This window comes from Artemia sp. Qi Xiang Cuo, chromosome 4, assembly GCF_049724085.1.
Source record: "Artemia sp. Qi Xiang Cuo chromosome 4, ASM4972408v1, whole genome shotgun sequence".
Lineage (NCBI taxonomy): Eukaryota > Metazoa > Arthropoda > Branchiopoda > Anostraca > Artemiidae > Artemia > Artemia sp. Qi Xiang Cuo.
The window spans coordinates 2,990,298-3,004,886 of NC_142797.1; positions in this window are offsets into that span (position 1 = coordinate 2,990,298).

Genomic DNA, 14,589 nt, shown 5'->3' on the forward strand with positions numbered 1-14,589 from the left:
TACCTAAACTGGACTTAGGGATAGTAACATACTGGGTTGTTACTATAATACTGGTAGTGACATACTTTTAGGTTTGATATAATACCATTTTAAGTTAGAGTTTAATATTATTGGGAAAGATCGTGGGAAATATTGCATACCTGTGGGTAAATACCAAACAGCAATTTTATTCAACCTCGAATTCACTACCCTAGTGAGTAGCATGACGAAATTGTTGTAAAAATTGGGAATTTATTACAATTCAGTAGGAGATTTTCATTTGCCCCTCCACCCAGTCTACTCCAGACGAGTTTTAGGAACTATTGTCAAAACATGATGATTCGAAATATTTAACTTATTAATAACGCTAGGATTTTCCTTGTATATTCTAATTTTGGCTTAAAGTACACAATTATTGCTAAAGGTTGTGAGAAATATTGTGTACCCGTGGGGACATATGAAACAACTATTTTATTAAAAAGAAAATGTAGTCTGGCAAATTTACTGCCTCGGTGAGTGGCATGACAAATGATTTGTTGTCAGCATTGAATCTATTGTTTCATGCTAGTGATATATGATTATTACAGCATAGTTCTCACAAATAATTTACCTATTATACTATGCTAAAGAGTGTTGCACTGGAGATACAAAGAAATCCGCGTGATTAAGACGAAATTTTATTTTAAAAGGGTTTTGCCATTTCATTCATAGATAAGAAGGGGGCCAAGCAAGGATTTGCCCTTTCGTCCCCCACAGGATTGAAAATATATAATAATTTTTCTTTATACACCACAGTAATAAACATTACTGCGGATGTCCCTTGCTTTTACTGTCTTGGGGAACCATGAAAACAGCTCTTACACAAAAAAGAAAAGAAAAAATAAAACGGCATTGAAGTTACACAGTCCCTTCTGGCGGTGCTGGTCTCCGTTTCATGGCTTTTCAGCTAGGAAGTGAGTAGCACACATACTAGGTATAATAAGGTTTCATTCTTTAATACTATTAAATTAAAAAAAAAAGTTTTTTGACTGAAAATAAGGAGCGACATTAAAACTTAAAACGAACAGAAATTATTCCATATATGAAAGGGGCTGTCCCCTCCTCAACGCCTCTCTCTTTACGCTAAAGTTTGACTCTGTTTCACAAGTGTATTTTTTAAAACAGTAAAAAGCTTTAGCGTAAAGAGCGAGGCGTTGAGGAGGGGACAGCCCCTTTCATATATGGAATAATTTCTGTTCGTTTTAAGTTTTAATGTCGCTCCTTACTTTCAGTTAAAAAAACTTTTTTTTAATTTAATTTCTGAACATTTTCGAATTAGCGCAACTTTGATCTTTGCTCACTGTACATGAATAATTAAAACAAAATTTGCTTATTAATTTTGCTTTTTTTGGCTAAATGGCTTTCTCAAAATTTTGATCTGACGTAACTTACGAATTAACTTATGTGGCGAACTTCTGTATTTGTATATTTTTATTACGTATATTAGAGGGTTCGCCACCTAGTCAATACCTCGCTCTTTACGCTAAAGTTCAAATTTTGTTCCAGTTCCGTAAGAATGACCCCTTAATCACAAAGGCCGCTAATTAGAATAAATAGCTCTGATGAAAGTACAAAAAAGCTTAGTGTAAAGAGAAAGGTAATGACTAGGGGGCGAACCCAATCATATACGTAATAATTTGTGTTCGTTTAGAGTATTGATGTTGCTCCTTACTTCCAGTTGAAAATTTTTAATTTTTTTATTTAATAAATGGGAAAATGTTGAAGTGGCCAGGATACAATTTGTGGATGAAGGGTAACAGATTGCCAAAGATCATCCTTTTTGGTTAATCATTGACTGACAAACGAAAAACAAGTCATCCCCCAATGGAATGGAAAAAGTCGTAAGAAAAAATTTAAAGGAAATTGGAACTTCTTGGGAGGGTGTAAAAAGGGGATTGCGCGCAGATGCGTAAGTCTCAGACGGCTTGGTACTCCGATGATTTGTTAGTAGTAGTAGTATGCTTGAAGACATCAACATCACAGGAGAGTAACAAATAAAACTTTTATATTAGTTTTAGATTTTTTACAGTTAATAATAATCAATTGGTTAAATAAGATATTTTAAATATTTAATTAAGTTGGAACAGATCCTTTTTTTCTCTTTCAAGATATTAATTTGTTTGTATTTTATCCAGCAAGGTAAGGAGAAATGGTATATTTTGGAAAGAAACCCCTAAACTTATTTTGAACTCCAAGAGATTAAAGCAGCAAATAAAACTTGAACATTAGTTTTAGATTTTTGACAGCTAATAATAATCAATCGGTTAAGTAAGATTTTTTGAATATCTTATTACAATAGAACAGATCCTTTGTTTCTCCTTCAAAATATTAATTTATTTGTATTTCATCAAGCAAGGCAAGGCGAAATAGTAGTTTTAGGAAAAAAACCACAAAGCATATTTTGATCACCAACAGGCCAATTGATCCAGGGTGTCTATCTAAAGGCGGTGGATGTCAGATCAGCATTAAAATATGATTCTTTTGATGTATCTATTGCAAGGCCGTATCCAGGGGGGGTTACCCGGTTTGAACCCCCCCCCCCCCAAAGTTTTGACCGAGTCGAAAATAAGTCGAAAATTAGTAAAACCTAGGTAAAAATCAGTAAAATTATTCGAAAAGTGAGTCAAAAATTAGTAAACCCCCCCCCCGAAAAAGTCAAAAACTAGTAAAACCCTCCCCGAAAAAAAAAATCCTGGATCCGCCCTTGATCTATTGGTATCAAAATTCCCTTTTTTAGAGTTTCAGTTACTATTGAGCCGGGTCACTCCTTACTTACAGTTCGGTAACACGAACTGTTTGATTCATTTTAATCCTAAAATCCCGCCCTCTTTCTTTGCATAAACAAAAACACTGCTTTCGTGTAAAATGGCTTCTCATTCAACCACCTGAAGACGTGGCAGTTTTTCCTCCTTAGGGTAGCAGGAAGCTACTTATGAACATCACAGGAGAGCGAATGTGGCTATTCAGCTTTCCACGGAAGAATTGTACTTGTAGGATCGAAGCAAAAAATTACTACACAGTACCTGCATTTGGGGCTTTTATTTTTTTGAATCAAATTGTGTCAGTTAGATCAAAGATCATTGGAAACTTATAAGACTGGCGCTAGTGTCAAAAAGAAACATTATTGACACCATCTCGTGTTTGGCCATATTGACCCCAAAACATTGCATACTTGTCTTTTCTGATACTGGAGACGGAATAGAAAGTTCGATTTTTTCCCACGAGTTCCACCAGCTTAAAGTCAGCTAGTAAACGTAAAATTTTCTCACGCTAATGGAGGATTTTTGTATGCAGACTGTATTTTGATTTTAAGTAATTGATTTCGAATTTTTAAGTTCAAATTTTTGAGTATAATTAATTAGCACTCACCAAAAAATTTCATTAAGTCTGTTACACTGAATATTAATCATATCAAGTATCTAGCTTCTTTGGAATTTTCTATCTTTTAATGAAGTCGCCAGACGCTGCCCAACAACCTGCGCTAATAGGTTTTAATCCCTATCTCCCCTTGTAATCACCGAAGATCAGACTCTTATAAGTCTCGCATTCTTTTTTAGATAAAATAAAAAAAAACAAGTTTTTTTAACTGAAAGTAAGGAACGACGTTAAAACTTAAAACGAACAGAAATTATTCCGTATATGAAGGGGGCTGTCCCCTCCTCAACGCCTCGCTCTTTACGCTAAAGTTTTTTTTATTGTTTAAAAAAATAGAGTTGTGAGAAAGTCAAACTTTAGCGTAAAGAGCGAGGCGGAGAGGAGGGGACAGCCCCCTTCATATACGGAATAATTTCTGTTCGTTTTAAGTTTTAACGTCGTTCCTTACTTTCAGTTAAAAAAACTTGTTTTTTTTATTTAATTTTTGAACGTTTTTGAATTAATGCAGGTTTTGATTTTGGCTCACCGTACATGAATAATTAAAACAAAATTTGCATATTATATTTGGTTAAATGGCTTTCTCGAAACTTGTTTAATTTTATTTACGAACGTTTTTATTAGTAATAAATATACGTAACTTAGAATTAACTTACGTAACGAATTTCTATATTCATAAATTTTTAACACGTATATTAGGGGGTTCGCCCCCTAGTCAATACCCTGCTCTTTAAACTATAGTTCGAATTTTTTTTCCAGTTCTTTAAAAATGACCTCTTAATCACAATCAGTTGATCAGTTGAAAAACTTGCTTTTTTTTATTTAATTCCTGATCTTTTTCTTTAATAATGCTGGGAAATCCGGCACCCCCTTCATAGCAATGTCCCTTCCCCCATGGAAACTTCCTTCGTGGAAAGATCCTTCCATATTGCCCCCGACCCACTCCTTCCCCCACCTACCAGAAAAAAACCACCCGGCAAACGTCTGTATAATTCACAATAACCAATACAATATGTTAAAATCTATTAAATTTAATAAAATTAAGCCCTCCCCCCAGGGACTGTGGGGGATTAAATCATCCTAAAAGTCATATTTTATCATATTTTCGACCGTGCTGAACAAAATCGCTATCTCAAAATTTTGATCGGGTGACTTTGGGAAAAAATGAGCGTGGGAGGGGGCCTAGTTGCCCTCCATTAATTTTTGTTACTTAAAAAGGACCCTAGAAATATAAATTCCAGTTCCAGCGAGATCTCTCCCGATATTCTAGGACCACTGCGTTGATAGGATCACCCCTGGGAAAAAAAACACAAAAAAAACAAACACAAAACAAATAAAGACGCATCCGTGATCTTTCTTCTGGCAAAAAATGCAAAATTCCACAGTTTTGTAGATAGGTGCTTGAAACCTCTACAGTAGGGCTCTCTGATACGCTGAATATGATGGTGTAATTTTCATTAAGGTTCTATAAATTTTAGGGGGTCTTTCCCCATTTTTTCGAAAATCAGCCAAATTTTCTCAGGCACGTAACTTTTGATGGGTAAGATTAAACTTAATGAAACTTATATATTTGAAATCAGAATTAAAATTTGATTCTTTTGATGTATCTATTGGTATCAAAATCCCGTTTTTTCCCGTTATTCCGTATATGAAGGGGGCTGTCCCCTCCTTAACGCCTCGCTCTTTACGCTAAAGTTTTTTTATTGTTTAAAAAAATAGAGTTGTGAGAAAGTGAAACTTTAGCGTAAAGAGAGAGGCGTTGAGGAGGGGACAGCCCCTTCATATACGGAATAATTTCTGTTCGTTTTAAGTTTTAACGTCGTTCCTTACTTTCAGTTAAAAAAACTTGTTTTTTTTATTTAATTTTTGAACGTTTTTGAATTAATGCAGGTTTTGATTTTGGCTCACCGTACATGAATAATTAAAACAAAATTTGCATATTATATTTGGTTAAATGGCTCTCTCGAAACTTGTTTAATTTTATTTACGAACGTTTTTATTAGTAATAAATATACGTAACTTAGAATTAACTTTCGTAACGAACTTCTATATTCATAAATTTTTAACACGTATATTAGGGGGTTCGCCCCCTAGTCAATACCCTGCTCTTTAAACTATAGTTCGAATTTTTTTTCCAGTTCTTTAAAAATGACCTCTTAATCACAATCAGTTGATCAGTTGAAAAACTTGTTTTTTTTTTTTATTTAAATCATGATATTTTTCTTTAATAATGCTGGGAAATCCGGCGCCCCCGTCATAGCAATGTCCCTTCCCCCATGAAAACTTCCTTCATGTAAAGAGCCTTCCATAGAGACCCCGCCCCTCTACTACCCCCCCCACAACCCCCCCAAAAAATATGACCAATTAATTAAAATTAAAAAATAAAAAAAAACTCATGTATAAAATATAAAATTTAATAAAAATAAGAAAAAACAATGGAGCCTTTTGGGGATCAAGTCATCCTAAAAGACATTTTTATAATATTTTCGACCATGCTGAACGAAATGACTATCTCAAAATTTTGATCGGGCGACTTTGTGAAAAAAATGAGCGTGGGAGGGGGCCTAGTTGCCCTCCATTTTTTTGGTTACTTAAATAGGGCACTAGAACTTTTAATTTCCGTTCCAATGAGCCCTCCCACGATATTCTAGGACCACTGGGTCGATACGATCACCCCTGGGAAAAAAACAAAAAAAACAAACAAACAAACAAATAAACACGCACCCATGATCTTTCTTCTGGCAAAAAATGGAAAATTCCACACTTTTGTAGATAGGAGCTTGAAACCTCTACAGTAGGGTTCTCTGATACGCTTAATATAATGGTGTGATTTGTATTAAGGTTCTATAATTTTTAGGGGGTCTTTCCCCTTTTTTCTAAAATCAGCCAAATTTTCTCAGGCACGTAACTTTTGATGGGTAAAATTAAACTTAATGAAACTGATATATTTGAAATCAGAATTAAAATCTGATTCTCTTGATGTATCTATTGGTATCAAAATCCCGTTTTTTAGAGTTTCGGTTACCATTGAGCCGGAGCGCTCCTTACTTACAGTTCGTTACCACGAACTGTTTGACAGACTTTGAGTCAGGGTAACTTGAACATATTTTTGTCATCTGTGAATTGAATGTAAATTTTTGGATGTCTAGATTAAGATGCTAGCTAAAGATGGACGTATAACCTGATGAATCTCTTAACGCTCTGTGCTAACCGTTGCCCTCATAAATTCATTTTTGATCCCTTAAGGTACATGTTTCCTCAAAACAAGCGATTTTGCTACAATCCTGCAGCTGTAACTCCACCGAAAGGCCAAGATACATATACCATCGGATTTATTAGTCTCAAGTCACTGAGGTCTTTCACATATCCCCTTACCGAGCCAGATTTGTAATGTTGCTTTAAATTGTAAATAGTGAGGGATCTAAACTTTCTAAAAAGAATAAAAAAATGTCCTTTTCCCCCTGATTTTTAACGAATTTTCAACGTTCTTTTAATCCAAAAATCCTAAACACTAAATCTCATAAATCCAATTTGGCAGATGGGGTATTTATTACGATCAAAATCTAATTTGCTTAACAATTTATGGATCTTTTGGTTCTGCCATTTTTGAGGTGAATATACCTCTGCACTGTTGATTAGTGTATAAGGTCTATTTGAGAACAATTGGGAGTGCAATTGGGTGTCGGTAAATTCAATTTATTTGTGATAAAAAAAAAATCCATGGTATGTACAGAAATATGACAGAGAGCAATAAATATAAATTCAACAAAAACTTGGTTAAAATTCAGCTGAAAAAAACTAAAAAAGCAGAATTGGAGCATTCTAAAGGCCTGTTTTTACCGTTCTAAAATCAAAATGTTAGCAGCTATTTAGTTCACCTTGTTCGAAAAATAGGAGACGCTAAAGCATAATATTCGTGCAATTCCAGGCCATGTGTATTACCCAGGTAGAGATCAATCACTGTGTCGCCAACCTTTTTTTGGGGGTGGGATAGCATAAAATTGTAGCTAACAACTTTTAGTGAAATTTTCTAACACTCTAGTTCATTGCTGGAGTGAATTTTTCACGGATTAATTTAAAAAACTTTTTCCACAAAACATGTTTTTCAAAGAAAAGTAAAGTGTTCCATTAAGTCAAAGATGAGCAGAGATAAAGTCAAATAATTTTCTAAGCGTAAAACTACCGTAAATCACCATCAATCAATAAATGAAACCTAAAACGAACAAAAATTACAATAAATAACCGAGTCAAACTCAAAACGAGCAGAAATTAACATGAGTAGGGCTGTCAACCCCCATACCTTCTTAAGATCAGAACATAATTTGTACTTTACTGAAAAGAAAGTGCATTTTAAATGTTTTCACTTTTTACATTTTAATAAATAAAAAATTATTGAAACTTTAAGGAATAAATATCAGTATATGCATATCACACTGGCACCCCATGGTCATTTGTTATTTTTCAGTAAAGAGCAAATTATGTTCTGGTCTTGAGAAGGCATGAGGGTTGTCAGCCATGCTAAACTTGGAAATACTAAACTTGGAGAAAATGAAAATTAAATTTGGAAATCCTTTCATTAAAGAAATAACTGTCGGCCAGTTTTATGTTTTACCGTTTCGTATGACTAAATAAGTGTGAATAACTTCCTATAATACGTTGTACGAAAAATGTGGCTCGACCCTACTTTCTAGGGTTATAGTGAAAGAAATACTTTCTAGGGTTATAGCGGCTAGGCCGCGTTCAAGGATGAAGGATAAGAGATTGCCAAAGATTATGCTCTTTGGCCAGCCATCTGGGGTAAAAAAGATGTGGTCCATCCCGGAATGGAGTGGGAATTAGTCACAAGAAAGGATTTATAGGAGACTGAATTTCATGGAAGAAGGTAAAGAGTAAAGATTTGAATAGATTGTATCAAGGTAGGAGCGTGTGCAGCTGTGTTGGGCTGACGTGACTTGGCGTTGCAGTAAATTATTATTAGTAGTAGAATTAGTTGCGCATGCGCTATTTTAAATCTTTGTGTTTGTCCCGTTCTTAGAGTTCCAGCCGAATATTGCCGAATTAGTATCCACAAAATTTTTTTTCCACGAATTTTTTATCGAGAATTTTAACTGAATGGCCAAGTAAAAATTTGGCTATCTAATTTGCTTGGGTTAACTCATGCAAGAATGAGATAATTTTTTAGCCACACGTGTTTTTGAAGAACTAAGCAGGCAACTACTACTGCTACTAACAACTCACCGCAGCACCAAGCCGCTTGAGTCCAACACAGCTACCCACCCTCCTCCTCGATCCCAATCTATTCAAAGCTTCCTTTTTTACACCGGCCAACGAAGTTTCCATTTACTTTAAATCTTTCTTTATGGCATCCTCCCACCCCAAACGAGGACGACCTGCTTTCCGTTTAGCCCTAGACGGTTGCCCGAAAAGAACAATCTTCGGTAATCTGTCATCCTTCATCCGCACAACGTGCCTTAGGCACCTTAACCTTTCTTTCATTATAGCCTTAGAGAGAGGTATTGAACCACATTTGTCGTATAGCCTATTGTTTGAAATACGGTCAGTCAGCCGGGTACCCAGAACAATCCTTAAGCAATTTCTCTGGAAAACATCTAGCAAATTTTCTTCCGCTTTTCTGAGAGCCCATGCTTCAGAGCCATATTTGACCACTGTAATCACTGTAGCTTCCAATATTCTAATCTTGGTTTGCAGACTTATCTTCCTATTTTTCCAACCTTTTTTTAGCTGCGAAAAAAACCCCTGAGCCTTGGCTATTCTACTTTTAACATCTTCACTGTTCCCACCATCTTTACCAATAATACTACCAAGGTAAGTGAAGCTGCCCACCTGATCAATGTTTTCGTTACCCAACGTCACCTTTTCATCTTCACTTATTCCTAGCCTTAGTGACTTAGTCTTCTTAACAATAATTTTGAAACCTATTTTTGCACCCTGAACTCGCAAAACCTCTAAAAGTTCACTCATTTTGCTCACACTTTCATCTAGGATGCGTAAATCGTCAGCATAATCTAAGTTCAGGAGAATTTTTCCTCCCCATTTGATTCCGTGGTCTCCCATTGTCTTTCCTGTGCTGTTTAAGACAAAGTCCATCAAAATAATCCATATAAAGGGGGATAGAACACAACCCTGTTTAACTACTGATTTAATACAAAACCAGCTGCTAACCTCATTTCCTGCCTTAACCGCAGCAGTGTCGTTCTCGCACATAGTATTAATCACTTTAATGTATTTGTCTGGTATACCATACAGGGATAAAACCTTTACTAAAGCTCTTTCTATCAACAGAATCGAACGCTTGAACACAATCTATAAAACTGAGGAACAAAGGTGTTTGACAACTGAGGCACTTTTCAGTTATCATCCTAAGAGAAAAATTTTGGTCGACACATCCTCCACCTTTTCTAAAACCGCACTGTTCATCTCTTAAAACTTTGTCTACGGCATCTCTTAGTCTAAGAAGTATCATGTTACTAAGTAATTTACTACCTACAGAGACTAGACTAATGCCTCGATAATTATCACAATCAATTTTATCACCTTTCTTATAAAGTGGCTTAATTAAGGTTTTCTTAAAATCATTCGGTACTTCCCCTTTTTCAATAATCATATTCATAATCTTCAGTAACTTATTTCTAACCTTAGAGTCACCATATTTAAGAAACTGATTTACCACCCTATCAGCACCTGGAGCCTTATTATTTTGTAATCCTTTTAGTACTGTCGCTAATTCTTCCTCACAAAAGAAATCTTCCTTCACATCCAACTTATCACAAACTTTTTCATTTTCCTCTATATCTTTTCCTTCAACTCTATCTCGGTTAAGCAAACTCTCAAAATGTTCGGCAGATCTCTCTTTAGTTCTTTCCTTATCGCTAATTGTGGCTCCATTCCTATCTTTAACTTGGCTAAGTCCGGATTGACTGCTACCTCTTAATTTATTAACATGCCAGTACAATATTTTACTATTATGCCGTCTAGCTGCATCTTCCAGATTCTCGGCAGTTTTGTCTTTGGCCTCCGCTTCACACCTCCTTAGTTCATATTTTAATGCTTTCTACACTTTCTTTACATTCATTTTGTTTTATATGATCTATCACTAAGATAATTTTTGTGCAAGTCCTTTCTCCTTTCTATTAAACATGAAACTTTTACACTAATATAGCTGCAGTTCTAGCTTTCTTCCCTAAGACACCTTCAGCAACTTCACAAATTATTTTTCTAAAATTATTCCAACCATCATCCACATTATCAAATTTCAATCTCTCAAGTTTAGTATACAACTGTTCCTGGAAAGCAGGCAAGTTCGATTTTAAACCACCTGAATTGCCCAAATTTTGCTCCATCTGGTACCAATGGGTCACATTTATCCTCTTTTTTCTTTTGGTTCAATTATGTAATGCCTTTTTAGTAGTGTCTGTCCTACCTACTTCTTAGTTCCAAAAGTCTATCATAATCGTCAACAAAGGCACCATGAGCAGCAACGCAGAAATTTACTTTGTAAGGGGCTTCTCAGGGGGGTCTTGTGACGAATATAGGGAGCACGGTGATAGGTCCTTGACTTGAATGCAGTTTTTGCTTGAACTTATAGGAATATATCGACCGCCAATAAAAAAAAAGTTTGGTGCAGATGTGTTTGTGCAGTTTTTACATATATTTTGATGTTGTTGCGCCTAAGGATCGTAATGAGCATTTTCAATAGGTGGAAATTGCTAGGTATTTTTTAACCCACCCCCAGTTTTTCACTTAGAATATCAGATACAACCTTTATGCGTGACAGCAGAGACGATTTATACGAATCTATTGAGGAATAAACCTAATCGATGTCGTAGCCTGCGAACTTAAAGAGTAAATAGAAAGCCATCGAAATTCTAGTTAGCCATTCACACTAATCCTACATATGCCACTGGGGAAAAGAGCAGGGGGATAAAAAACCAGTGAATTATGTGAAAAATATAGGAGTCTTTAATCAGGGCTGTGGAGTTGGAGTTTTGGAGTCGAAGTTTTAGTAAATTTTTGCTGAATGAAGTCGGGGTCGGCTTATTGAAAATGTTTGGTCTCGGGGTCGGCTATAACTTAAAAATCTAGTTAAATGAAGCTTGAAAACGGGGCAGTGGAGTCGGAGTCGTGGAGTAGGAGTCTTAGTGAATTTTTGCTGAATGCATTTGGAATTGGAGTCGGGACATCAAAATGTATGGAGTCGGAGTTGGAGGTGGTTATTACATATAGAATCTAGTTAATCGAAGCTTTAAAACAGTGCCATGGAGCTGGAGTCCTGAAGTCAGAGTTTTAGTAAACATTTTCTGAGTGGAGTCGAAGTTGATTCAGGATATTGAAAATGTCTGGAGCCGGGATTAAAGTTGGCTATAACTTATAACTGACTGCACAACTAGAACAGATATACAAATCTAGTCTTCAAGGGATCATTTTAAGATTTATGTTTTATCTGCAAAAAAATAGTATGCTAGTTTTCTGCTGTGAATGATTCTAGGTAAGAAAAGAATTTTGTTGTCATCTGAGATTCAGCTTCATCTATATACCAAATTAAGTTTTTTCAGAATTTGCTTAGCATTTTTTTAATCGAAAAATTATCTGTAAATATGGGAAAGTAGAAATATTTTCTTATTTTACAAGCAAGTTTAGAGCAGTCTCGAGAAAAATGACTATGTAATGTTGCAGTTCTGGCTCTATGAATGGATAGATGTTAAACTAATGAATATAAAAATTTGAGTATTTTATGCTCTTAGTGAAATTTATAGCTGTAGGCCTGTCGCAAAATTCCACATTTCGCAGGTAATGTAAACCTAAAAGCTAGATAAACTTTTGAAAATTTTCATTCCCACCATGATTTTAGATAAAAAAAAGTCAATAATACCAGACATAAAATACTCGTGTGAGCGGAAATTCAATTAAACTTACCATAGAAATGTACTCGGTTTACAAAAGACTCTTGACATAACTGGACAGTTTGGATTACCTCAGGTATTATAATGAGCCAAATATCAGGTTACTCTTGCACAATCATCCTAGCACGGATGACTTAAATCAAAGGGCTGTATGCTACATATTACGAACTTCACAAGGCAGCAAAAATGCTGAAAAATATGTTTGGCTATTTCAGTTGTTATTAACGAATGATCGTTAGCACAGGAAAGTGTCTTTTTATTTAGCTTTCAAGAAAATTCAAACTAAATATTGCAACCACTATTAACAGCTACTATTACTACTACTACAATTACTACTATTAACAACTCACTACAGCATCAAAGCCGCCCGAGGCCAAAACAACTACGTACACTCCGCTTCCATCCCAATCATGGGCGTAAGGAGGGGGGGGGGGGTTGCCCCCACTAGAACTTCAAATTTACACTAGATATGGCTGAAAAAGTAGATGGTGGATAAGGCTGGAAATAAACAGCTATAATGGCAGAATAAAAGTTAAACAAGAAGCAATTATCCATAATGCCTTGGAAATTTTTAGCTCTAATCCAAGAAGATTAATGCTGAAGCTTATTGATGGTTTATGATTTTCGGTAATTACTTATTAATAAAGATTTCATAGGTATGATAGAACTTGCTGGCAATGTAAGGTTTTCTGAACTCCCAATATAACTTCAGTTCCCCCACTCTTCATCACAGAATCGGCTGACCCCCCACCTAGACAAGAAGCTACATATGCCCATGATCCCAATCTATTCCAAGCCTCCCTCTTTCCAACATCCCAAAGGTTACAATTTCCCTTAAGTTTTTCCTTACGGCCTTCCTATTCGGGGTGACGTTCGTTTCATTTGGCCCACGATGTTAGTTGACATGGAAGATGTTTGGCATCCTTCATCCACAGAACGTGTCCTACCCATCTCAACATTTATCTGATTATAGCCGTCGAAAGTGTGATTAAGCCATATTTTTCGTACAGCTGCCTGTTTGAAATACGGTCAGTTAGATGGGTACCCAAAAGAATTTGCAGACGATTTCTCTGGAAAACATCTAGCGAATCCTTTTCCGTCTTTCGGAGCAGCCACGCTTCAGAACCATATTGTCCACTGTCAGCACTGTAGCTTCCAATATTCTTATCTTCTTTCGCAGACTGATCTTACTATTCTTCCAAATTTTTTCAGCTGTTAAAAAAAAAACAAAAAAACATGGGCCTTGGCTATTCTACTTTTAACACCTTTTTAATAATAATACTACATAGATAAGTGAAGCTGTCCACTTGATCGATCTGCTCGTTACCCAGCACCCTCTTCACCTTCAATTTTTCCCAGTTTTAGTGACTCAGTGTTATTAACATTAATTTTTAAGCATATTCTTGCACCCCGAACTCTCAAAACCTCTAAAAATTCACTCATTTTGCTTTATTTTACAAACAAAATATTATTGATAATAATGTTTATTTCAAAAAGTCCATTACAAGCTCTAATACAACTGAATTTGCTTGTTATGTCAATTAAAGAAAGAAAAGAAAACAAACAGAAATAACAAATAGAATGTCCCAAGCTAATAAAATTAATATTAAGCTATGAGCGTTAAAAAAGGGGGGAAAAGAGAAGGATTAGATTCACTTATTAAACCTATAAATTATACAGGGGAAAAAGTTCTCCTTTATCTTTCTATGGAATATTTTATTGGGATAAAAATTAGGTTTTTTGCTGAAGGAGAACGGCCGATGCAAGGTTTAAAGGATAAATAACTAGGGGAAAATAAGCTCTGCTGGGGGCCATTGGGAACACTATCGGCGAAGGGTTAGGAAATTTGCGCTCTCCTTCACTCAAGAGCAACCAGGTTGGCACCTCTCCAAGACAGTTAGATCATCAACAGATTTCTATCTATCCAAAAAATCAACCCGAAGGTTGGTTATCATTACAAGGTATAAAACTGAGGCCTAGTAGGATTTCTTCGTCTGGAACTTTTAATTGTATTATGTGCGCATGCATTACATTTGTAATTTTGCATCTGTGTAATTGATTTGGGAGAGGATCGGAATATAGCCTACCTTTAGGAACTTGACTCACTATGTTCAATTGGAAAGGAAAGACGTAATTATTTTAATTAAATTGGGGTCAACTTGAGACTCATTTATGGGTTTTTCTGCCAATGATTTATGGGTTTTTCTGCTAACTGACAATTAAACCAAACTTTTATGTAAGCCCTCTGATATACGACTGTCAGGTACAAGGTTGCCAC